Below are 25,648 nucleotides of genomic sequence, written 5' to 3'. Positions count from 1 at the left end.
TAGATCCCGGAGGAAGGGGACCCCTGCTCTAAACTATACTTACACCCAGAGTCTCCTGTTTGTAGCCCACCCTACTTGAAGTTGTTGATAGGATACAGAGGCAATGAAAGACAGGAGACCTTGCAAGAGATGTAAATCTTAGCTGAGAAGAATAAATAGATGTGATTGCCACCAACGATGTAATAACAAACCATATGAAGACAATGTGATAGCCACACATAATAACAGGGCTCGTGCATACCTCACTGCTTCTCTGGGCTTCATTAATCATCAGTGCTCTTCTTATGAAGTGGAGAACCTCTCACCTCTTACAGACAGTAGATTGAGGCTGGTATCTCAACAAATGGAAGGTTAAAATATGGAGCAGAATAAAGCTGAGAACAGCTGTTTTCTAAATCACGTCTGCCTTAAAATGTCAACATATGGAAGTGACTGACCCCATTCACTCTTTCTTTACTGCTTACTCATTCTTCGAAATAAAATTTGATCTTTATACTGTGAGTGGATGGACAGACAGACAAACAATCAGGCCAGTGGAAAATCAAGATGGCTAAAAGAAAAACATGAAGAAAATGAGCAATGAATAGAAATATCTATGAACTGCAAACTGTTATCCTAGAACATTAAAGGAGTAGGAAGAAACTCTTGCACAGCCATTTAAAGGATTCAGAAGACCCGAGAGATATTCCCCGTTTTAGAGGGAAAAATTGAAGCCCAGATAAACTAAAATATAGCACACAGCCCATCAGAAGAGCTATGTCCAGAACCTGAATTTCCCAATTCTCAGAGAAATTGTAGACAAGTGGAGAAATCCCTGAAGGGTGGACTGTGATGTGTTTTCACTGGTTTCAGTCTGCAAACTATCAAAGCTGCTTTGTTCTTTGTAGGTTCTTTTCTTTTGCACTGAGCCCACTTTATCACCCATTTCAGTGGTGTCTCTTCACATCACCTAAGGCATGGGCAAAAAGACGCCCGCTTATCTGAATCACAGCCTCGGATTTTCCTACTTAAAATTGCTAGAAAAAATCAGCAAGCAATGGAATAAGCTTTTTATGGAGTAAATTACAACGTTGCTGTAATTTAGGACCTTGCTCACTAATCATAAATTGTTGCTGCTGCTGCTAAGTCGCTTCAGTCGTGTCCGACTCTGTGCGACCCCATAGACGGCAGCCCACCAGGCTCCCCCGTCCCTGGGATTCTCCAGGCAAGAACACTGGAGTGGGTTGCCATTTCCTTCTCCAATGTATGAAAGTGAAAAGTGAAAGTGAAGTCGCTCAGACATGTCCGACTCTTCGCGACCCCATGGACTGCAGCCTACCAGGCTCCTCCGCCCATGGGATTTTCCAGGCACTCCGATAAATTGTTGTTAATCACAACTAATCTAACTACTTTTTTTCCAGTTAGAAAAGCCCTCAATATAACTATCCTTCTGAAACCCTATCAGAAATTTCTTGAAGGGAAATTTACCCAACATCGATTCTAAAACACAAGCAAGAAGGGTACAGTTATTCAACCTAAACCTGCAGCTAAATATTAGAGCCTTTCTACTAATTCTAGACACCTATATCATCTGGTTGAAAGCTATATTGGACTCTGTAGTTAAAGTGACACTGTGATATATTGATCTAATGAGTAATATTATGAAATTAATTCAAAAATACTCTACTTGTTCTGCCTTGCTGCTGCTGCTGCTGCTGCTGGGTCACTTCAGTCGTGTCCGACTCTGTGTGACCCCTTAGACGGAAGCCCACCAGGCTCCCCCGTCCCTGGGATTCTCCAGGCAAGAACACTGGAGTGGGTTGCCTACTCTTTAAAATTCATGTGAAGGAAATCACATTGTGCAAACCTTTTTTGGAAGATCTTGCAAGGCCTTTGGCCAAAAATAACATAGAATTCTACATATTTTCACAGTGGTTTCTATTTTGGAGTCAAATTGCCATCAAGGAAGGTAGACTCTGAAACACCTATGCAGTCTTGAGTCAAACTCTTCACCTGGACACTTGCCTTAATGGGTCAGGATCTCCAGACTGCGGTGGGATGGCCTTGGGGGGTTACAGTCACCTTGGTTTGCAGCAAATAAATAGATGCCCTTATTTTGCCTTTCAATTCCTCTCTGTATTTTGAAAGACCTAATTCCCTTTGTGCCAGTTCTAAAAGAGACAGCCCCTGAAGTTTGCTGTCACCCAGAAACTGCAAGCCCACAGGACTAGATATACTGTAACTGGAGTTTTCCTTACCTGTCAGCCTCTGTCTATCTGTTTTTCTCTTTATTCTCCCTCACCTCCCCATTTCTAGAGAATTCATTTCTTCTCATGTAGCACTTAAGGTATACCTTTGTATGATTCCCTGTAAACTCCTACATTGCCCCTAGCAGGACCCTAAGCACACTTGTTACTTGTTTGTTTGTTTGTTTTTATGAACCAAGACAGATACCAGGTAGAAATTTGCCTACAGTATATTTTCCCCTACAGAGTATATTAAACAATGGAAATACAGTTCTCTACATTAATTTTAAACTAGTCTTGCCCTGTGAGGTTTAAAAATGGCATTTCAAGCCAAAGTATTTAAGGTGTTTCAGGCACATAATAGGCATTCAATAAAGGAAGTTGAATTCACATCTATCAAAGTGAAAGAACCACTGTCAATAGTAAATTAGAATCCCTGCCACCTTCACAGCCAAAGACAGAACTGTCCCGCCTCTCTGGTGAGGGTGAAATTTAATTATCCTTGTAACTAGCAGGGGGAAAAAAAAAATCTACTTTCCTGAGCAAAAAATTTAGAAAAAAAATTTTAATTAAAACTTTAAAATTAATGATTATCCAGATTTGTTTGTCAATAAAGACTTCAATAACTATTTGCAAAAAATGATCTTAATACCTATGGGTTCTTTGGAAATTTTTTGATATTACAAATTTTTAAGAGTGACTCTAGAAGTTTAACCAGTAGAGCTTCCCAGGTGGCACAGTAGGAAAGAACCCACCTGCCAATGCAGGAGATGCAAAAGATGTGGTTTGGATCACTGGATTGTGAAGATCCCCTGGAGGAGGAAATGGCAACCCGCTCCAGTATTCTTGCCTGGGAAATCCCATGAACAGAGGAGCCTGGCGGGCTACAGTCCATGGGGTCGCAAAGGGACTGGGCACTAGGAGTTTGTGTGATTTCTGTCTTCTCTCCACTGCAAGAGGGATTTGACCTGCAGGCAGCTAGTGCCTTCACAGACAACTACCCACCTGACCGCATCACTTCATCACTAGCCATCAATGAATGACTAAATTTTAGCATCTGAACAAAGAAAACAAATTGTTTATGTATATTTAATTTCAAAGATCTATGGCCTAGCTTTTTGATATCCGAGTTAGTTGTCAGTTTTTGAGAACTAACACAAAAATATGCTTTGAAGTTGAGTGAGTGGAATGATGGCTGGAAACAAATAGTCCAGATTGAAGGATTTAAAACAGTTCAATCATTTTTATTTATCACATATCCGTGTACTTTCAAAGCACTTTCCCCAATGTGTTCTTATTGTCAAAACCTACAAGTAAGTCAAACACCAGTAAATTGCCAGCATGGACAGACGCTGCCATCCCCGGGTGAGCCTGGGAATCCGTCTTGCTGGTTTTGGACCTTGTGTCCACCCTGCCGAGGATGAGTGACACTCCCTCTTTCTTGGCCACTCCTGTACACCTCCATGTGGAGGCTGACTCACAGAGAACTAGGGTTCCACACACTGCCATGCACCCACTTGTAACATTGCCTTAGGACATTTGGTGGCTTGATTGGGCCCTCAGCTCTTGCCAGTTCCTGGCATCCCTACCCCCATCCGACCTCTTTTTTTGGGGGGTGTAGGGGTGATAGAAAAGAATAGTTTTATTGCTTTGTCATGCAACAGGGGCCACAGTGGGGCTAATGACTTCAAAACTGTGTCCCAACCCAGTGGGATTTGGTGAGGAGTTTAGAGCAAGGATCAGGGTGGGTGCAGGGCCTGCATGTTTTAATCTGGCCTCAAGTGGTCCCTTGATGAGCTTCTTGAGATGATCAAATTGTGATCTTCTCTGGAATGAAGAATAATAGCTCCTTCCATTTGTTGGGGTTTCAGTGTTGTTCACTAATCTCCAGTGTTCTGAGTCTCTCTCCACTGGACATGGCAGCATCTCTGAGTCACAGAGCACCATGTGCTGCCCTGCGTGATCGAATCGCTTCTGGTTTCAGGACCTAATGAAGCTCAGGTTCTTGATGTCTCATTGCAGAAAGAATTCAGTGAGAGGCAAAGTGATAGGTAAGACGTGGATTGATTAAGAGAGAAACCCACTCCACAGACAGAGTGTGGGCCATCGTCATCCGACCTCTTGCTGGCTGTCTGGATTTCTCTCAAAGTTCTGTGCTCCTGGAGAGGAATGATCTCTCTTCCTTACCCACATCCCTCCCACTTGGGTATCTGCTGGCACAGGACTGAAGCCCGCTAAGCCTTCTGGATACAGTGTATTGCTTGATTGCCCCCCTGCAAGGCGTCCAGACCTCATTCCACACACCCACATCCTATTCCCCTCCTCCCTGCCTGCCTGGGCTGTGGAGGACCCAGCATGCTCCTGCCCAAGGTCATCCTCCGCCCAAGGTCATCCGCCTTAAGACAGAAATCAGACCCAGTGCTTTGCATATACCATACATGTGACCGACTGGAGATGAAGTGTCCTAAGTCTTCATCATGGGTCAGATTTCAGAAGCCATTTGTGTTTTTGGTGAAATAACATAATGCTTCTAAAGATAAAGAAGAAAACTTACCTTTTAGAAATGAATTTGGATGTGGGTCATTTCAAACAGTTGTGAAATAAATAGCTATACTGTGGGTGGATTTTTCTGTAGTTTGGATCAAAGGATCACCTACATATTATACTAGCCTTTTAGATTTACTGTAGACATCTGTGAAAAATTATGAATTGGCCTTTATTATGTCTTTTTTTCAAACCTTTATTTCTGTTCCAGTGTAAATGATAAGTGAACTTTACTGGAAAAAGGACCCGGAAATATGATTTAAAATAAAGTTTATGTCAGCTTATAACAGAGTCCACATAGCTGTTCGGGATTTTTGTGCTCCTGACAAAATAACACTTTATAAAACAGAAGATAAAGTCTAAAATTTTATTTACAGCACATAACTAAAGTAATTGTACAATTATTATGTACCAGTTGATGTCAGTGTACTGTAATTTCAGTGACATAAACAGTTTCTTTGATATATTGGATATTTTATAAAGAACAATTATATATAAGTGTATGCGTGCATGCTCAGTCACTAACTTGTGTCTGAAGCTTTGAGAACCCATGGACTGTAGCCTGCCAGGCTCCTCTGTCCATGGGATTTGCCATGCAAAAATACTGGAGTGGGTTGCCATTTACTCCTCCAGGGGATCTTCCCAACCCAGGAATCGAACCCACGCCTCCAAAATCTCCTGCATTGCAGGCGGATTCTTTACCACTGTGCTACCTGGGAAGTCTATATTAACAGAAATATCAGTAAAAGTGGATGTAACAGGACAAGTTTTTCAGAACAATAGTTGAAAACATTTATTTACAGCAGAAACAAAAAATGAATATCATGTTTCATATGTGTATTACTAATAGAATACAATGCTGAGTTTAGTTTCATAATAAATTGTATAATTTTTAACAAAGCCTGTTTAGAAAAACTAAATTTTAGATTGACAGAGACATATTTACCTATTGTCATTGTTTAGTTGCTCGGTCATGTCCAACTCTTTGCGACTCCATGGACTATAGCCTGCCAATCTCCTCTGTTCACGGTATTTTCCAAGTAAGATACTGAAGTGGGTTGCCAGGGTATCTTCCCACCCCAGGGACTGAACCTGCGTCTCCTGCATTGACAGGCACATTCTTTACCACTGAGCCACCAGGGAAGCCCGTATTACTTGTTCCCTTAACTCCAAAAGCAGCTTCAAAACATAGGAGAAATCAGATGTGGTGCCTCTTCTTTTTTCCCCCTCCCAAATCCACAAATGGTCAGTTTTTAAAATTGACTATCATGTTTTCAAATCCTTGGTGTGGATTATCCTGACGAATCTTATTTTTAAAGTGAACTGCACTCCTAATGCTAGTTTTTACTAATGAGTCGGTGCTAAGTGTTGAGCGAGGTGAGTTAAGTTGAGGACCCGGGGCTGGGTTTGGTCCCGGACACTCCACGTGGACTCTTTGAACTCTGGTTTCCTCGTTTATAAAATGGGATAATAATATTACTTTCTCACTGGGGCTTTAGAAAATGAATAAAAATGGTATATGTCCGGTGTTCAGTGTAGTGACAGTCATACCAAGTGCTCAATGTTAGTTTTTATCATATTCACATACATAACACAGCTAAAAGTGTTTGATTATGGTTTTTTATGAGCATCTCTGAAAATATGGATTTGGTGCTTAACCATTAGCAAGAAGATAATCATCCCAGTTTTGGTTAAACTCTACTTTTTCTTCAAGGCTTTGGGCCTAGGTAGCAAAAGGTCAGAAGAACTCTTAATATTAAAGCTAAGTTGGTGCCAATTTGAAGTAACAGCTCACGTGTGGACTTTTTTTTTTTTCCTAAAACACAATTTGCTTTGATTTGATTTGGTTCATGCATTTTTAAAAATCTTTTTCATGGTGTGCAGTCATTAGGCTTTTATGCCTAAAGAACTAAATTCAGTTATAAGTAAAATTCATGTAATAGCACAAGTATGATTCCATGTGGTTATTTATTCACAACATAAAATAGTCACATAATTCAACATATTTGATAGTGTCTGCTCATGGAACTGCAGGGAATTCTGCAGATCTCAGACAAGAAATGCTTAAGTTATAGAAGGCAGTGTCCATAAGGCTAATTATTCCTGACAGCAGCGATATGGCAAACAATAGGAAATGAAAATCCACATTTAATATGTGTCTTATTATGTGTCTGGGTATGTGATTCTTCAGTGGACCCCAATATTGAAAAGATGGCAGTGATTTGATGCAGGGATGGGTGTGGCCAGAAAACCTTGTTATCTTTTCTTTGAAAGATATATATGGAAACTGTCCTTCACTTTTTAGCAATAGAAACTGTTTAAAATCCCATCTCTTCCCCTTTCTTCCCTATGGGCTGCTGCTGCTGCTTCTGCTGCTGCTGCTCAGCTGTGTTCAAAGTCAGCCCTTGATCATTCTCAAAGGATAATGTCTTGGTCCAATTTGAAAATAATTAGTTTTGTATTCAGAAAAGGGAGAATTAGATATACATGTAGAAGATTCCAATGTAGTCCCATATAAAAATTTACCTAACCTGTATCTGATATTTGTAGATGGGCATGGCTTAATTAGCATGTTAAATTGGAATTTTAATAAATGCTGTCCATCAGTGACCAATTTACATAGCATTTATCTGGGGAAATGAGCGTGCCAAATATCAGTCTTCTTGAGATTCATCTTGACCCAAGTGGTGATTTAAGATTTAAAAACCTTTCATTCCTCCAGATCTGATAATTGGTGGCATCAAAAACACGGGGGTATATATCTGAAGCATTCACAAGCCCATGGGTCTGGGGAAGTTCTAAAGGCGCAATGTTGTACCTATTTAATTCTTCTTAGATTCCAATTGAATGTGTTTTCTTCATATTACAGGACCTATATCTGTTCTATAGTGTTTAACTGAAATTACTTCAGGCAATCCCCGCCAACCCCCCCACCCCCAACCACCAAGAGTCACACACATTACAGTCATTCGTGTAAGGATCCTTTTCAAAATATTATGACTTAGGAAGACATTTGCTTAAGAACTTAGAAGTCTTTCAGTGCCCCACAAAATACCTATTGTTCTATTTTTTGACCCAATTTTACTAAGGAGAATTTCAAAACCTTGAAGTAAGTTTGAAATTTAGACTGTGCCCAAGGAATGTTAAAATACTTTCTCTGATATCTTAATGATGTCCTCGTTAAACAGTGGAGATATTGATCACTCAGGAAAGAATAAGCAGGATACCTGCGATAATCATATAATACAATGTATTTGTGAGTTGCGATTGGAGAAGTCATTGTTACTGAAAGAGAAGAATACTGAGGTGCAGAGACGTTGCTTCAACACTGAGAAACATCAGACATTTCCATGAAAGACGATGGACGTTAGATGGTAATGAAACCTGGACAGGAAAGGTATCCAGTAAGAGGTAGGTGAGCTGTAGTCACGTGGCTGTAGATTTATCTTTAAAAAGCGACCAGAGTTAAGGTAAAGAAAACCTAAAGAGGGAAACGAAATTACAGTTGTTGGATCATGGAGAAGAGGAAAGAATATAATCTTTCTTGGGTCTAATTCACAAATGAAGGAAAAACACAGATCTTTCTTAAGTAGTCCTTTTTTTGGTGTACTATTTTTAGATGAGAGTTAAAATGTGGAATGACGGCTAATGAGGTAACGGTTATATTGATTGATCCTGGTATTCTAAATGCTGCTTGTCTTTGTTTCTTTATTCATAATCATACTTGGGGGGTTTGGAGGGACTGGAAGAAAACACGGGTGAATCTCTGGACATTTAGTCATCCCCTTCTTAGTTAAATGGAGGAAGAGGCTGAAGGGGATGGTATGTTCTAGAAGAAAGAGAAAGGGAGGAGGGACGCTGTCCCAGAGGCAGTGCAAAAATCATGATAAAAGTGGATCTAGAGGGAGAAAAAGGCAATTTAAAAAAATTAAAATGTAAGATCTTGCAGTATCGAGTGTCTTGCATTTAAAAGTAAAGGAAGCAATATTAGGTATTCCAGATACGGGCTGTCCAGCCCTGGTGCATCTTTCAGAGTTAGCTCAGACCACTTGAGCACATGCTTCCAACCCCGGGGACCTCCTCCCCTCCCCAGGATGCGGGTCTGGCCCCCCGTCGACGTGGATGGGGTCCGAGGCCCTGGAGAGCACCATAGGGTCGCGCAGCAGTCCTGCCGCCCGCCCGGGGGCCCCAGGGCCGACCTGAGTGGCCGAGCGCCAGCAGCCCAGGCCGAGGGGCGATCCGGGCCGAGTCGGTCCCCGCTGCAGTTCCCAAGCGACACACACACCCACATGCACACACAAGCCGCGCCCGCCGCGGCCGCTGGACTCCAGGCCCCGCCGGCGACCCCTCCCGCCACCTGGAGCCCCGCCGCCCACCTTCCCCGAGCGGCGCGTCCCGCCAGCTCCAGGACTTAGTTTGGCCGCGACGAGCGGAGCACGCGGCCACCGCTCGCATCCGGATGAAGTCCACGCCGCCGCCGTGTGAGGTTTACCGGGTGGCGGCTAAGGGGGTTCGAGATTCATTCCTGTGCTGGGGAAAGAGGTTCTTTGTAAGCACAGCAAAGTCGCGCTTCTGGAGAAAAACCGATTTGGAAAAAAAATCTGCTGCAACCTGCAAAAGCCCAGGAGGGAATATTGATGTTTGAGAGTCTGCGTGTGTGTGTGCGCGCCCGCGCGTGTGTGTGTGTGGAATACCTCCAATCGGGGTCTTAAGAGCATGCCTGGAACCAGTTTGGGATGCAGTTTCCACACTCGGCGTGGGGCATGGCCGTGGAGATGGCCCGGGCCGCGTGCATGCGTGCATGCATGCGTGCGTGTGTGTGTGTGTGTAGAAGGGGAGGGTCGGGGGCGGCGACCGGGAGCGCGGGCGGCGGGGCGCGGGGCCAGCGGGGCGGCGGCGGCGGCGGCGGCCCGGCCCGGCCCGGCGCGAAGGGGTTAAGCGCCGCCGCCGCCCCCTCGGCGGCCGGGTGTAAACAGAGGAGCCTCAGCCTATCATGTCTGGCTGCCGTTCGCAGCCGGAGCCCCGAGCCCGGCGCTGTAACATGATACGCTCCAGACCGAGGCAACTTGGCAACGCTGGGCTCGGCTCCGCACGGCCACAGCGAGGGCGCGCCGCGGCAAGGTGGGTGAGCGGCGGCCCGGCGGCCTGGGCGGCTCCTCGCGCGGCCCCCGGCGCGGCTGCATCGCGCGGCTCGATCGCTGGTTCGCGCCCGGGGACCGCGGCGGCGGCGGCGGCCGTAGCGGCGGCCGCGATCTCCTCCCCGGTGGGGTCGAGAGGGGAGGAGGCTCTCCGCGCGGGTGGGAATCGGGGCCGAGGCCACATTAGCATCCGAAATGAGGTGGCGTTTTAACCCCTGAGGGGCCACCTTTTGGGGGGGTGGCGAGAGGAGGTGGAGGCTGAACTTTCTCCCGGACTCCTGGGCACTCGGAGCGGTTGCAGGTATAGCCGCGGGGAGCATGGAGTCTTTTGTTCCCGGGGATTTTTAATTAGGTGGCTGTTTTATGAGTAGTATCCCGCGCTCACCCGGGAGGGGAAGCTGGCGTTTTTCCTGCCTTCGGTGACTTTTGCGGTGTGCGGTGTTGAATTCGTGGGGGCGCGCATCTTGAGCTCGAGTGGTTTTGGATAATTTATGTCTGTTGGGTTTTAAAATCTGCATTGAGCCGAATTCAGTCAGTCTTTTGGTTTCCTCAACTAAAATCCATCATGCCAGTGGTTTCATGGGAGGGGTGGAAAGGCACAAAATCATCCGGCTAGTAATGAAAAGAGCAGTTTTTCTTCTGCGAAATACTTTGCGCGTGAATTTTGCCACGAGAGGGTTTTTTTGCAGGGCAGCCTTTAAAACAAATCCAACTTTAGGTTTACCGTTGTGCTTCAGTGCAGGTTACTCCCGTGGAAGAACTAGTTGGTAATGATTTCTGGGGAAGAAAAAAAAGCCTGCACACTGTCTGTCGAAGTAAAATTCATTGCCCCATTTATGTATGTGTTTTACTAGAATAAAACAAAGATCTGTGGCAGCTTTCAGAATGATAAGTCGGATTTCCAACCTTGCCCTGTGCTGGTATCTTTCCCCCTCTGGAATATCTCCTAAATGATATGTACAGAAAATGTGTGCCTGTGTTACAAACTCATTCTGTCTTCTGAAAGCCTAGTATAATCAAATTCAGTGCCTTAAGATGGTGTAGTTGAAGATTTGATCCCCTTCCACTGAAGTGGAAATACTTTCAGTAATTGAAAGCAGATTCACGTCTGGAGTTGTACAAGCCAAGGTTTTCATTTTTAAAATAAACCTTTTGTTCTCTGGTTTTCAGTGTTTCAGAAAGCCATCCAGAGATCTCTGTGTGCTAATTGTTAAAGTAGCCCTTAAGAAAAGGATTGAAATGATCCTGAGAAGTCAATTGAGAAATACAGCTAACTTACTCAGCCTGCCTCCTGGTAGGAGACTATTTTAGTGCAGCCTATATTGTGCCACACATTTTGTTCTTTCTGCGGGTTCACAGGCATTAAGAGGAAACTGTGCTGTTCAAACCCCTGAACCCCAAGTAAGAGTGTCAGTTTTAAGAGGTTAAAAAACTTGAGAAATGTTGGTGTTATCCCATTGTATGCTGTGGTTTAGGCAGTTTGATGATAAATTTGAAATCAAGTGTGAAGTATGTTTCATTTAAAAGGAAGCTGATTAACGGGTGGAATGAAACTTACAAAATGTAATCGCAGGTTATTAACCAGGTTCCTTTCTCAGCTTTGGAGGCTAAGTGTTAAAAGCTTTTAAAAATTGACCACTGAAGACTGAAATTAGGATACATTGTAGACAAAGAGTCACTTGCTGTCTTACTAGCTGTAAAGATTGAAGAGGATGGTGGAGTATAAGATTGATACCTTCCTTCTTTAGGATAAGAAATCTGAAATGAATTGTGTAATTATGGGGAAAAAGTTAGAAGAGTTGTACTTTAAACAGTGATAATTGAGATCTGAAAAAAAAGTAGAAAGTTGTATTCCAAGTGTTTTTAATTACTACATTCTTAAACCTATTTTGGTGATTATTAATAAGATGTGAATGGGCGTATTTACAGAGAGCAACCTGGCAGTTTGATTTCTTAAAAATACTTGGTAAGTCTGGATTTTACCTGATTTCCTTGTCTTCTCGATTGTTAGTCCTTTCAGCCTGTTAAAATAAATAGGATGTGAATAACTTGGTCATGTTTTAAATGATGTTCTGTGTGAACATGTCTCATGTTAGAGTCCTCTTTTATAAAATCGGTATTTAAAAGACTCAGCAAATCTTTATCAAATCAAATCTTAGCTACATTTCCGTTGTGTCGCATCACATTTCAGTGGCCTAGTGCGTGGCATAATAGAATTTAGTTTTCCTCAAAGATCGAGAAAGGAACTCAACTTCCTATGGACCTTTGCAGATGTCTGAACACTGATTTTCCGTGTAGGATCCTTGTCTAAACATTTCAACTCACCCTTTCTGTGACTTCTCTTTACTCTTAGTTTTTATGTCCTTATGTGTTTTTACTTGCTAAGGGATGTGCACAGGATCTTCTGTCATCTGAAATAACATATTCAATTTATCACAGGATTCCTTTCTTTCATAATGTAGGGAAGTGGCAAAGGAGGCTTGTCTAAATGCAGTGATCTTGATAATTAATGCCATAAAATAGATTAAAATGCTGTATTCCAGGTATTCATTTCCTTAAAAGGCCCACCAGAACAGCGTTGCTAAGCACCCGTCACTATTGCAAGTAATAGAAAATGACCCAAATTAAAGAACTTGTTCTAAGCTGTATTCTTGCATTTTCTAAAGTGTATTTCAAAAGGTTTAACCAGACTCATTCAATTAGTGGAGGAAAAAAGATCTATTTTCAGTTCTGATCAGCAATTAAGAGATTGGGCTTTGGAGCATCAGCCCCTTTATAATTTATTTTGTCTTCTAAACTTTAAACAATTGTGGATAAAGGTTTTTAACAAACCACCTTTTTGACAATCTAAACCTAAATGCTAAATGTGGAGCAGTATATTTCTTTTAAATTTTTGTCTAACAGTAGTTTTTATTAACTTTTCCCTCTTTTTATAAAAGTTTAAATTTTACACTAATATGGTATACTACTGCTTTACTCTGGATTTCTTACTCTTTGTGCAAATATGTATATGCACATGAGTACATACTTGTGTAGCTTAAAGTATAAGTGGAATTATTTGATCTTATCCTAGATATGAGTGCTTTCACACTAAACACTTGAGAAATAAAATATTTAGATATTTGGTAAATATCTAAATTGGTACCATGAAGGAGACAGAGTGGTATGTCAATGTGAGAACGTAAGTAAGTAAATCATGGGCGGTAGGATTTTTTTTCTAAGCATAATGTTAGCTGTACCCTTCTGGGTTAGCCCACAGATTCTACACAGTTAGAGCTAAGCCACAACTATTGGAGTGTTTCATGAGTTAGATCTTCCAGTGACCTGGTTCTTAGCTGATCCAATAGCAATCATAAATATAAGTTGAGGAACTTCCCCAAAAGGATTTGATGGATAAGGGCTGTTAGAGGAATGGGAGAGATGAGCCAGGGGTTCCCAAAGGTTTAGATTAGGGTTATCGGCAAGTTTTTTGCTCTCACATTGATTTCAACAAATCCAAAGCGTATAAACATAGACATTGTTATCAATCTTAAATGATTATATAAAAAATGATTCCATATCCTCAAATATTGAATATTTTAAAGCCAAAATGACACTTGATTTTATTTTCTAAAAGAGGTGTTTTATAATAAATACTTATGATAATTTAATCAACTTGCTTGGCATTACAGATTTCTGTAGTAATATAAAATAGATGAGATTTGTTTGACTTTTGTTGTAGTCTTCTCCAAAATGAAAATTTATTCTAATATTTATGTCTAAGGCGTTTTAACATGAAGTTTCAGTTTAGGTATCTGGTAGGTGGTATTTCTTTTTTGACATGTCAAAATTGGTTTTTCCCCATAGAGATCAACATTTTGATGTGTTGAAATGATTAGATTATGTATATTTTTAGTAAACCTTGAAATTGTATATATTTTAAGATTTGGAAGAAACCACTTGTTTGAAAATTAGTGTTTATATGTTGATTTTAGTTAGAAACCTAGCTGCTTAGTTACCAATCCTGTATATGTAAGTTTTGAATTATCTACTCTTACTTTTTTAGTGCAAAAGGATGGAAACAGCGACATCTTTGGTATCACAGAAACAATTTATGCATGGGTATTACTGATGGGAAATTCATTTCCCAAGGGACGAATAATAATTGAAAAGTGTACACAAATATTTGAGGGCTCATCATATTTAAATAATCGAGTTTGGGAAACCACATGCTATGCTATTTTAAAAAGTTTCCCTGTTAAATGTTATTATTCCCCTCTCTGAAAATTAAATAGTTTCACATAAAAGTCTTGTTTTGTACATTTAGAAGCCAGGATGTATTATAGAGTATTCCAAAATGACTAACAGAAACTGATGTAGAGCAGTGTTTGCATTTTTTCTATTCAGACATCTTGACCTGAAATTTTAAAAAATTACAATAATGTGTGGACGTTTCCACTTTGTCATGTTAGTTCTAGCACAGCCCCTTTTTCCCCATAATCTTAAAATTTCCGGCTAGGAGAGAGGGGACCTGTAAGATAGAGCCTGGAACTCTTTTTAAGCTTTTTATTTGAAATAAAGCAAAACTACCATACATAACAAACTTAACACTGTTAATCTTTTCTAATTATTTAACCAGTATTTCATTTTACCTCCCGCTTAAAAACTGTACATTTGCGGAGCCGACACCTGGCAACGTTCTTAAAAGTTTATTTGTCTTTCGGTTCTTGTAGTAGTAGGGGCTAGTACCATCTCCTTAATTATTTTTGTTCAGGGAAATGCTGAAAGGCCAGAGTAGTTAAACAAGGCCATTTGGATTTGTGAGCTCAAAGTCAGATGCAAGGAAAGCGGTCAAATGCATTATCATCTTATTGAGCCCACCATCAGTAGAGTGACCTTGATGGAGGGAGAAAGAGCCATTGGCTTTTTGATGATGGCCACCCCTGCTTGTTTTATCACTGACACATCGTCACATCCCACTTTTCCTGTTTCCTTCTTTGTGTTTTCAAATATTGTTTCCTCTCATCATAGGCAGTCTGAGGGAAGGGGAATGTTTAAAATGCACTTCTTTTTTATTGATAGTAGATTTTCCTTCATACGTTCATCTCATCCGTTGATAGGCATGGAGATATTCCTTCATTAAAAATTAAGGTGATTGGGCTGACTGACCGTTCTGTATTTGCTTTTAAGGATCTTTTAATGGTGATGATTAGTCTCTTTGCAAAGAAGCTGCCATTCTGCTACTTTAAAACTTTCTCAGCTATTAAAAGGAGAGACTTGCCAACCTCAGTCTTAGCAGCGGGAACCGGGTTTAACAAGCGCTTAGGCGTATGTTGACGCGACCGGTCCTCAGGGTTTAGTGGTTCTGTTGCTGCTGTGCTGGACTCATCACTTCCCTGAAAAAAGGCAAAAGCAAACCGGAAGGTTTATAGTTTTGATTTGTTCGCTTTATGGCCAAGATTTTCCTTGTGATATCTTTTATGTCAACTCCATTAAAATGGAATTCTAGCATCAATATTTGAACAAGTATTGTTCACTAATAGGAAGAGTTTTATTAAATGCAGTACAAGATCTAACATTTCTGAAAATGCCAGTTAAAGCAATTAAGTGCAGCATACAAGATTGTTTTCCTAGGCAAAGCCCTCAAACATACCGATTGGAGTTCATGCTTTACTTTTTGCTGCTTATTAAGTTCCATTTTCCATTTCATCGCTCAGTCGTGTCCGACTCTTTGCGACCCCGTGGACTGTAGCCTACCTGACTTCTCTGTCCATGGGATTCTCCAGGTAAGAATACTGGAGTGGGTTACCGTTTCCTTCTCCAGAACTAAGTATAAATCTTATCATAAAGAAGAAAAAGGTGGGCCCATTAGCAAAATTCCTAGAATACTGTTTCAAACTTGGTTAGAAGTATCACCCTACCATCACGCTATGAATTATGTAACACTAAAAATCACCAAAAATAGTACCATCAGGCAAGTCACATTTTCTTGATCACAAATGATTATGTCTTTAAGGATTTTTAAAATTTTGGAAACAAACATGCTGAATTGAAATATGTTTAAAATGAAACCCCACCCCCACCCCAAACTTCTCTTTACTCTGATCTCACAGTCAAGACCTGAATTTAGGCTCTTTTCCTCTCACTTGTAGACTTTTTCATCAGCCTTCTAACCTGGTTTCCCTGCCTTCTCTCTTTTAATCCAACCTCCACACTATGATCAGAGTTGTCAGTTTGAATCATACTTCCGAGCCTGGCACATCCCTGCCTGAAAATCTTTGTTACGCCCTTCGGATTGGATCCAGATTTCCTTGGTATGTTGAATCAGGTCTTTCTCATCATCCCTCCCTATGCCTTTTCCACTTGTACCTTTCCATCCATGCTTCAACATTCTCACTTGGTCAGTGCCACTTACACCTTTTCCTGACTTCTCATGGGTCTTTCAAGATCCTACTTGCTGGGCATGTCTTCTCTGAAGCCTTTGCTCTTTGCCCCAGGTAGAGCTGGCTGCTGCTTGTAGATTTCCGCGGCACCCGGGAGAGGTTTCTGTTACTCCATACACATTACGCTGTAACTGTGTGTTTACCGTTCTGTCTCCTCCACTAGGGGGACGTGTTCTTTCAGGTCACAACTGTGTCTCACTCATCGATACCCACCTGCAGCTGGAAGCTGAGAAAATAGTAGTCATTCAATAAATGTTGTTGAATGCTTATTGAACGATATTTTAAATACAACTTCATTTTTTGGTCATGGAAGGTCATCATTATGCACATCAATTATCTTGTTCTCTGTAAGGATAATAGTTTTGTCTGAAGTTGATGAGGGTTAAGAATCCACGGTCTAAAGCCCCACATGACAGTGTTTGCTATTACTTTTAGCTATCATTTTTGAGTCCTTAATCTATGCAAAATGCTTTATACATATCATTTCATTTTATTCTCACAAAATCCCTCTTAGAAGGGATTTCTGCATTGTACTGACGGGCAGATTCTTACATAGAAAAGTTAAATAAATTCAGTGTTACACAGGTCAAAAATGGTGAAACAGAGATCTGAACGTAGGACTGTGTGAGCTCTGTGATTGCAGACCTAGTATAGATATTACACTGCTGATAATTTTTAATTATCAGTAGTTCAAGTATAATTTTCCTAGGTTTTTCATTTTTTTCCCTTGTCATGCTGTCAGCTTTTGCTTCTTGTGGCTCAGCTGGTAAAGAATTTGCCTGCAGTGCAGGAGACCGGGGTTCGATCCCTGGATTAGGTAGATCCCCTTTAGAAGAGAACAGCTATCTACTCCAGTATTCTCGCCTGGAGAATCCCATGGACTTTATAGTCAATGGGGTCGCAAAGAGTTGGACATGACTGAGTGACTTTCGCCTTTACTCTGTTTGTCAAGAAACAGCCAGAGTTATTCTGTTGTTATAATTTTTGCATAAAATAGCAATGGAAAGGTTCTGAGCCAAGACTATTCTCAGAGCTAATTTTATTAGCTTTATGAGTTTTGGCCTTTTGAAGCCTTTTTGGTCTAATGCCTCCATTTCTCTGCATTTCTGGTCAGATGAGAATTTGGGGTAGCTAAATTCCAATTAGGTATTATGTGTTTGAGTGAAGCAGAATATTAATTTCCATAGTTAAGGACTTTTAAGAAAGCCAGTACACTGAATTAGAGTAAGGAAAAATTTTGCTAACATTTCATGCATGGATACATGTGGAACTTAAACTCACTGATAAAATATTTGTGATTCTGATTTTTTAAACTGGTGAACGTATCTAGTGGCACTCTCTTTTGGATGGGTAAAGCAAGGAAGATATATCCTTTGGAATATATATTTGCAGCAATAGCTAGTACACACTTCAGTGTTTTTGTTACCAAAAAGTTAACAGATAAGACATGCCAGAAGGACCAAAAAGAGACTCCATATTTCTACTCTTTCACTCCATCTTAATCGACCTTAAGAACAACAACAAAAAAAAACCCTCATAAAATTAAAAAAAAATTTTTTTTTTACTAACTCCTCCTATGAAATTGAACAGAATTAGAAATTTTGGGAACTGAAGAGAATCTTCAAGATTACCTGATCTGGACTACATGTTTTATAAGTGGAGAAGCAAATCTAATATTTGATTTCCTGTGTACTTTGTCCTCGTCTCTGAGCTAAACCTTTTCTGTGGATGTTCTTTTTATCCCACCTTCAGAATGAGAGTTAAACGCTCTTACAGGCTCCATTTCAGAGGGGAAACTTGAGGCCTAGAGGAGTTTTGTACATTGCTCGCCCCTGATGGTGGGAAAGATTAAAGGCGAGAGGAGAAGAGGGCGGCAGAGCATAAAATGGTTCGATAGCATCACCGACTCAGTGGACATGAACTTGAGCCAACTTCAGGAGACTGGAGGACAGGGAAGCCTGGTGTGCTGCGGTCCATGGGGTCACAAAGAGTCGGACACAGCACAACAACTGAGCAACAACAGTTAGACGTGGTGCACGTGCCCACAAGGAGCCCCTGCTCTCCCTTGAGGGAGAGCATCCCTCCATTAGAAGGCACCGGAACCCAGAATCCCTCCAGTCCACTCTGGCATTAAGATAAATTGTTACAACACCTCAGAACACCTGAAATATAGAGGATGGCCTATAAAGTATTAATATTCTTGCATGCTCCGTCCCTCAGTCATGTCTGACTCTTGAGACCCCGTGGACTATAGCCCACCAGGCTCCTCTGTCCATGGGGTTTTCCAGGCAAGAATACTTGAGTGGGATGCCATTTCCTTCTCCAGGGGCTCTTCCTGACCCAGGATTTGAACCCACATCTCCTGCATTGGGCAGGCAGATTCTTTATCACTGAGCCACCAGGAAAGCCCCAATAAATATTCTTACTCCCTATTTTATAGATGAGAAAATTGAGGCTTAAAGAGATTAAGTGATTTGCATAAAGTTATTCAGCTACCGAAGAATAAGGGCAGGTTGCTCCTAATCTCAAATTTTATATCATCCTTTATTACTGAATTCTGCCTTCACTTTAAATGTCAAATTAGATTTTGTTATGACTTTGGTCTTAACTTTGCTTTATATGTAGCTTCTTTTACTGTTATAGAATAGAATTTTGCCACTATACAACGGTTCCTAAATATGGTCAATATGGTCACCATTGAATGTTACTATTTCCATATCTGTTTAAGACAAATCATGTAATTTATCAGCAAGTACTTATTGAGAGAGTATGTGTTTAGTGTTGTACTGTTTTAATCTTCCTTAGGTTTTTTTTTTTTTTAGTGAACCATGATCATAGATGATCATCTGTGATATAGGTAATGTTCACACCTTGGTTAATATCCAGCAATGATTAGCATCATTGATTAGAAAATTAGTAGATTATGCCTTTATTGACAATTCTACTCCCCATTTAATGGTTTGTTTACTTAATTGATGACTAATGCCTTTACTATTAAAGGCTATTAACACATCAAAATGGTAATTATTGAACCTGGCAAAATGATAAATTATGTTTATGTTGATTTATTTGTGCCCAAGGCTATTCTGGTGGGTTTTTTCCTTTTCTTTTTTTTTTTTTTAAGTTTTGATCTGCTAAGAACTTCTGCTTGGGAAGTCAGATAAATTAGCATTGAAACCATTATCTGGTGGTGTGACCTTGGAAAAGTTGTAAAAAGAGGGAAACCAGATCAGGGGCTTCAAGCGGTGTGGATTATTGCAGAGGTCCTGTAGAATTTCTTCAGTTGATTCAACATTCTTTAAAAAAAAAAAAAAATCAGACAAATGTTAATAAAACACATCATGTACAGTAAAATATACAATAGATATTTGCATTGTGTGCTCACGAGTTAGCTTATTTTCATATATTTGTCCTGCTTCTATGCGAATATTTGCATTTCTGTGAGGGTGTCATTGGTGAGAGAAGTTGGGGCTTTATGCTGGCTTTTTTGTTAATTTGACTTGCCTAAGGAATAGGAAGAGAAAACATCCCCTGCAGAGCTAATCTGGGAAAGGAGGATCCTTTCTCACCAGCTTCCAGGGAAACAGGGGATGTGCTGTGGAGCATGTATGCTTGCTACACCTACCTTTGGTGGTAATAGAGATTCTGAAAATGAAGGTGGTTGTGCTCATTATGAATAGATAATTACTGTTCTCAAGTTTCATCATAGTACCATGACCAAAACTTTTTTGGAGCTATTCTTGAAATTGAATTTATTTGCAAGGCACAACAAAAATAGTTCTTGTTATACAGGCATGTCTCATTATGACCAAATACCAACTTAGCTAGTTTGATTGTTTACCTTTCATCACGGGCTTGACAAACCAAAGTTTGGCTATTACATAATATTAGATCTCAGAAAGAGAGTATTTACTACAGATAAATATATTCCATGAGGCCTTTTCAAAGGAGGAATGTCAGCATTATATTGAGATATGATTGTACTCACTGAAAAAGGTGGTAAAGCCTGAAGTGGCCTGTAGAAGGCAATGATTTTCATGTGGATAAATTCTAGTGTTTTTTAAGATTTGAGCGGCATTACATTCAAGATAAAGAACTGAACCTTTAATGGGCAGGACAATTAAATGTAGAAATTGAGAAACTAAAACTTTATAGTTGTTATAGTTGTTTCTAATGTATAATTGTTTAAACAGTTCTTAGACTTTTTTAAACTACTAAGGCCTATGAATATGTGATAATAAGTTTGATTTCTTTAAAGTATATTTAAATTTCATGCATATTACTTCTCATACAGAAAGCTAAACTCAATCTTTACTTTTATGCTTCCAGTTAGAAATAGGGACTCAAGGTGCCAGGTCTTTCATAAACTGAAAAAAAATTATTTACTTTCATGCTCAGATATCAGTATAAACACCTGGTTTATTTAAATGCTGATTTGTGATATTTATTTATTTCAGTATGCCTCAGTTTCTCAAGACTATGCATTAGAATTGTAAATGTATAATATTTTTCCACCTCAGTAAAGGCAGAACATGGATAGAGTTAATATTAAAGATTTTTACAGTATATCTATGGAGAAAGTAAGTTGGTAGTATCTTTTCATATAAAAAGCATCTACCTGTATGTATTTTATAAAACGCATCTCTAGCCCCTATTTCTGAGAATATCTCAATTAACAATAACAAGATATCTACCTCTAAGTGTCTAGGGTTCAGTTTAGACTCTAATGAGATGCCTCAATGGAAGGAGACCACTTGAAGATTTTATTAATCTCTGCAGTGTGGAAATGGAAACACTCTGAAACTGAGATAACTAGTTCTAAGGTCTGATAAAACCATGGTGACCCTAGTACAGAGAACCTTAAAACTGAGTAAAGTAAAATTTGAGAAAATATTAAATTATTTTTCTGTTCTTAAATTCACCAAGATTAAAATTCTGTATATATTAAGCTGTTCCATTTAGGAGAGTTCTTCTGTTACATGTATTTTTTGACAGTTTGGTCACTCATAACCCAATTAAAGACAGTATCTGAGAGTCTGATGCACATTGTCAAAATATACGTCAGCCATGAAAATCAGCCTGCTTTTACTTTAGGCTAAACTATTTGAGGTGGCAAGCTGAAACACACAGGAAAACACTGAAGTTCTGTGCCTGAGAAGGACGTGTATCAAATACACATCAGTGGTTGCTTAGGGGCTGGAGGAAGGGAGACAGAGGAGAAGGATGGGAGGAGTGGTTGAGGGGTTTATAGCTACCTCTGTTACGTTTCCCTCAGAGCTCAGTCGGTAAAGCATCTGCCTGCAATGCAGGAGACCTGGGTTGGGAAGATCCCCTGGAGAAGGAAACAGCAATCCACTCCATACTCTTGCCTGGAAAATCCCATGGACAGAGGAGCCTGGCAGGCTACAGTCCATGGGGTCGCAAGAGTTGGACACGACTTAGCGACTAAACCACCACCACTGTTACATTTTATTTCTTTAAAATAAAGAGGAGATTTAAAATTAACAGCCTTTTGTGATACTCTTCTATACATGCTGTTTATCATACAACCCCAAACCCCCTTCAATACAAGGGGGTTGTATATATATTTTTTATACAATTGTATGTCCTATAATATTTTTGTATATTTTTATTAAATTGTTAATTAATGTTAACCTGTTTCTTTTTAATTGACTTTTTTTTTAAAACCCAGTGATCATTGAGTTTTTTGTACCCTGTCCTGATTGCTGTAGCAAATTATTTTCTCTGTCTATAAAATTAGAAACCAATATGTAGTATTTAACTATAACACATTTTGGCAATTTACATGGTTTCTTAAGGAAAATCAATTCATCAGTTGTAAAAACTCAGTTTACTCAGCATTTACTGAAAACCTACTATGTATCACCTGGTATGGTCTTTACCATCCTGTTCATAAGTCATATAATTTTGAGTCAATTTAGTCTGATTTCTTTCCATGTATGTATATACTCAATCAGTAATTGTGAAGTGCTGAGTCCATAAGCACTTATGTCCCCCATAAGTCAGATATTTTGGGGGCCTCTCATGCAAATATTGGAGAAGGAAATGGCAACCCACTCCAGTATTCTTGCCTAGAGAATCCTGTGGACAGAGGAGCCTGGTAGGCTGCTGTCCATAGGGTCGCATTGAGTTAGACACGACTGAAGCGACTTAGCATGCTTGCATGCATTGGAGAAGGAAATGGCAACCCACTCCTGTATTCTTGCCTGGAGAATCCCAGGGACAGAGGAGCCTGGTGGGCTGCCGTCTATGGGGTCGCACAGAGTCAGACTCAACTGAAGCAACTTAGCCTGCATGCATGCAAATAAGATTGCACTTAATTGTATTTGATAGTGTACTTCTTACTAGCCTCCCTGCCTGTTAACTTTCCTCTTCAGTCCCCCCAAAGCAAATCATCTTTCTTGAGGATCTCCTTGATCTTATTTCTCTCCTACTCAGAAAATCATAGTGTTGTATCAAGAGAATATTTGAGCCTGATGGAAGGAATGACAAAGAGAAGGCATTCCAGGCTGAAGGAGGCAGGTGGGCAGAGCTGTAAAAGTTGGAATGTGTGACGTATATTTGAGAAAATAGCCTACTTGGAGCATGAATTTCATGAAAGAGACATTTGGAAGATAAGGCTAGAGAAATTGGTTGAAGCCAGGATATGGAGGACCTTGAATCTTACAGGAAAGGGTTTATTTCGATGTTCATTTGGGATCCGTTGGGAATTTGGCGTAGAACACCTGTGCAGTATATTTGGGAGATCTCTCTGGTGGATAAATTGTAAAAGGGAGGTAGTAGGAAGAAAGAAACCAACCATGAACTTTTCTTGTTGCTGTTTTTAATTCTTGACTTCCTCTTAAATTTTACATTTTATCAATATAAGCTTCACAAAGGCAGGAGCTTCTGTTGAAATTGGTATTCTCCAGTGAGAACAGTGCCTGGCACTTGGCGGTGCTCAGTGAATACTTGTCGATTTGAATGAACGAGTACACCAAGACCCAAAAAGATTAAGTGACTTGTTTGCATTTACACAGATAATCAATCGTGACAGACCCAGGATTGAAAGTTGCAGCTGATTTCCAGATTGGTGTTCTTTTGACTGTAAGACGTGAAGGTGTCCTCCAGGTCATTTCCCCCAGCATACCTTCTTCTGCCTTCCTTGTCCACTCCTTTCTTCCAGCAAATGGCTGCAGAGTATCTCATCTCTTACATGCCCATTACAGCCTTCACGGAGCTCTTAATATGTTACTTTCATCAGATATAATTGGTTAAATTATTTATTCTACTGCTTTTTTATTTTGGATGGTAAACTCAAGGTCAGAGATCCATGTCTTCCGTTCAGAGTTTTGTTTGTTTCCTTATTTTATTTTCCAGCAGCCCTCCTCTCCCAGAATACTTGTACTCAGAACACTTCTTTCTGATCTTGGAAGCTTGATGACCGACTACCCAACCTTCACATCTGTCTTTTAGTGCAAATAATTGAGAGGTTACAAGCATACAGTTGAAATTATTTTTGTCTTATTGGAAAAGGGCCACTTAAAATTTGCTGGATGTTTTGTAATAGTTGAAACAAGTAGTGAAATGAAATTTTTAAGGATTTTCTTGCTCTCCACTGAAAGCCATAGTCTTGTGAATTTAAATAACTAGTTTATCATTTTGCAACTTGAACAAATTCTAAAAATATTCTGTCTGATTCTGTGAGACCACCTGATTCTGTGAGACCACCTTGAAATGCCACAAAAAGAGAATTATTGTATGAAACCATTGTAAAGACTAATGAGAAGGCCCACTATTACTGCCTGACTTTTACTCAGTAATATTGAAAAGTCATTGCCTCTGTAGTCAATGTATTGCTTTATTTTAGTAGAATAGTATAACTGGTGGAGTACTTTAAGTATCTCTTACTTGTGTAAGTACTTTGCTATAATGTCTTTCCCTGAAAAAAAGTGTTACTCATTAAGTGTAATAGAGGCTCTTACTATGATTAATAAAATGTTAAGGGATAAATGTTCTTAAATACACCAAGAAATTGCCACACTTTTATAAACATATATAATTGTAAGTGAATCATTAACCTTTAGATATAGAGATATTTCCCTCACAGTTGAGAGGAAAGAAGGTAGAAATACTGTACTCGTGAAATGTGAGTTTCTCCAAAATGTGGAATATTCATTATGATTCAAAGACATCCTGAAATTATGTAACTTTCCAGATTTAAAACTTTCTGGAGAAAATTTCACAATTCATTTCAAAAACGAATTAAAAGTACTAAAATATGAACAGGCTTATGCTGAATATGGCAATAATATGTAGTTCTACAGTGTATTAATTTAGAATTTTTAAAGTTGAAAAAATTCCAGAGTAAAAACACTCAGGCTTTTTATGCTACTGAAAGATGATTTTAGGGGAAATGTGTGCTTTGAGACAGGTTTTGTGAGAGAACTGTAAGTCTATATGGTATTTATTAGTTGTTATCTTATAATCTTATTACCTTGTAACCACTTCATGTTATTTTGCATGTGAATAAGAATATATATGTATTTTTGTTTGTAGATGTAGCTCTTTGAATATTCTCCTCCTCTCATTGCTCAGTATTACCTGCCTGGATGTGTTTAATCTTTTGATGCTTCAGTTCAGTTCAGTTCAGTTGCTCAGTCGTGTCCGACTCTTTGCGACCCCATGAATCACAGCACGCCAGGCCTCCCTGTCCATCACCAACTCCTGGAGTTCACTCAAACTCATGTCCATCAAGTCGGTGATGCCATCCAGCCATCTCATTCTCTGTCGTCCCCGTCTCCTCCCACCCCCAATCCCGCCCAGCATACTCTGAATTAACTAGGTTTCAGTCTTTGAAAGTCCTTTGACAGATTTTAGAGACAGACTTTCTGAGATAATGTCACTGAGTTTTTTGTGGGGGTTGGGGCCGTGGAAGGGCATATTGATTCATGACTCTTAGGAGAGTTGAGTAAAATGATCTATATAAGCCATTAAAGTTATTTTATAATAATTAAGTCTTAAGGAAAGAACTTGAGCCGAGTGAAATAAACATTCGCAGTGGTTTTATACACATTACTAAAGTAAGACACTAAAATGTTTTGGGGGCAAATAAATATTTGCTGAAATCTTAGAGAACGGGACATTACTCTTCTGGCTTTTTAATTGTCACAGTGCCCTGCTAGAGTATTCAGCTTAGTTTACTAAATGTATATGTAGTACAGTTCAGTCGCTCAGTCGTGTCTGACTCTTTGCGACCCCATGAATCACAGCACGCCAGGCCTCCCTGTCCATCACCAACTCCCGGAGTTCACTCAAA

The 25,648-nt window shown here is 40.0% G+C and overlaps 1 protein-coding gene across 7 annotated transcripts in view; it reads left to right on the top strand.

The window, feature by feature from the left end:
- TENM3 (teneurin transmembrane protein 3) overlaps positions 1 to 25,648 on the top strand; it is a 654,366-nt gene that overhangs the window by 287,435 nt on the left and 341,283 nt on the right. Inside the window, exon 1 of one of the 7 annotated variants that reach the window (XM_088832607.1) lies at positions 9,830 to 9,890. The exons of 5 other annotated variants lie outside the window; for them this stretch is intronic. The gene's annotated coding sequence lies outside the window, so the exon portion shown is untranslated. Of the gene's footprint in view, positions 1 to 9,829; positions 9,891 to 10,198; positions 10,209 to 25,648 lie in introns of those variants that run through there. One more of the 7 variants, XM_088832608.1, reaches the window with a different exon arrangement.

This window comes from Moschus berezovskii, chromosome 26 (genome assembly GCF_049115385.1).
Source record: "Moschus berezovskii isolate FMDL1 chromosome 26, NW_MosBer_1.0, whole genome shotgun sequence".
NCBI classification, from domain to species: Eukaryota; Metazoa; Chordata; class Mammalia; order Artiodactyla; family Moschidae; genus Moschus; species Moschus berezovskii.
The sequence above is the reverse complement of the archived record's forward strand: the minus strand, read 5'-3'. Positions and strand labels throughout refer to the sequence as shown.